Source organism: Propithecus coquereli, unplaced genomic scaffold (assembly GCF_000956105.1).
Source record: "Propithecus coquereli isolate 6110/MARCELLA unplaced genomic scaffold, Pcoq_1.0 Scaffold240, whole genome shotgun sequence".
In the NCBI taxonomy this organism is placed as follows: Eukaryota; Metazoa; Chordata; class Mammalia; order Primates; family Indriidae; genus Propithecus; species Propithecus coquereli.
In genome coordinates, this window is record NW_012147953.1 from 181,440 (window position 1) to 183,019 (window position 1,580).

The following is a 1,580-nucleotide window of genomic DNA, read 5'->3' on the forward strand; positions in this document are numbered from 1 at the left end:
TGGGGTCACAGCGACGATCAGTAAAACCTGATTAAAAGGGCCCTGACAACCATATTTTTTATGGGACTTTATGTAATTAATTCCCATTCTTAATTTATTTGTCCATTCATTATTTTTTTCTTTCGAATATTAGATTGTGCACTCACTAAATACCAGACATTGCGTTTGGTGCTGCAATACAGTAAAAACAAACAAAAAAGACACATTTTTCCAATATTTAATTGTGAAAATTTGCAAATAGGAAAAAGTTGGAAGAACTTTGCAAGGAGTATCAATATATCCACCACCTAGTTTTTATATTTAACCTTTCATTATACTTTATAACATATTGATCCAGCTATCTATTCATCTATCAATAATCTTATTTTTTTATATATTTCAAAGTAAATTTCAGACAACAGTAGACTTTCCTTAAATAGTTCCTCATGCATGCCTTATTACAATTTAACATTAGTTTACAGATTTATATTCTTTAGAGTTTAAATTTACATAAAACGAAATGCAGAAACGTTAGACAAGTATTCACTGAGTTTCAACAAGTACATAGACACATGTAACCTACAAGCTCATTGAGATATAAACATTAAACTGAGACCCCAAATTTCTTCTCTTTTCAACCCACTCTGCACCTGCAGCCCCCAGTCACAACAACTGTCTTTTTTTTCCCAAAAAAAATTTTTGCCAATTTTAGAACTTCTTATAAATAGACATAGACACACTGTATTTTTTGTGTGTGCAAGATTTTTTTTTCACTTTGTGTTTTCATTCATGCTGTTATTTTTATCAATAATTTGTTCCTTTTTACTGCTGAATAGAATTTCGTGATATGAATTTACCTCAATTTGCTTATTTATTTTCTGTGATTGATATTTGGATTTTTCCAGTTTGAGGCTAATGTAAATGAAACTGCTATAAATATTATATAAAAGTCTTCTAGGGTACGTATATATGTGTGTGTGTGTGTATATATATATATATATATATATATATGTGCATGCACTAATCTGGACTGACTGATATTTGGTCTTATTTTTATATGTACATTTTTATTTTCAACAAATAAGAGAGAATTGAAAGGTCATGATAGCAGCTAATAGTATCACAGAGGTAAAGTTGTGCTTATTACAAACAAAACATGGTTGTCATCTTTGTAACTCTACTGCAATTCTTTGGAAACTTTTCTGGATAGTCACAATTAATAATCTTAGAGAATTCAGTTACATGGAGGTCAAAAATATTCTCAAATGATTCTGACAGACCTATATTCTCAACGTAGACAGGAATGAATACCGCAGCATGGCTCATTGAAAGAATTCATGTCTGACTAAATTAAAAAGAGAAAATGAAATATTTTGAATAAACTGTTATCATATAAGAACACAGAAGCGTTGAATGAATTGAGAAAATAAAAAGTATAGCATGTACCTGTTTTGGAGGTCACAGAACCATTCTGCCATTCCTAACACTAAGTAATAACCAGCTTTTTAAAAAGCATCATGCATAATATGTCTGAATATTTCCTTTTACTTTGAGATCCTATACTTCTCCAGTGCCTCCCCTTTCTAAGACCATCATATTAA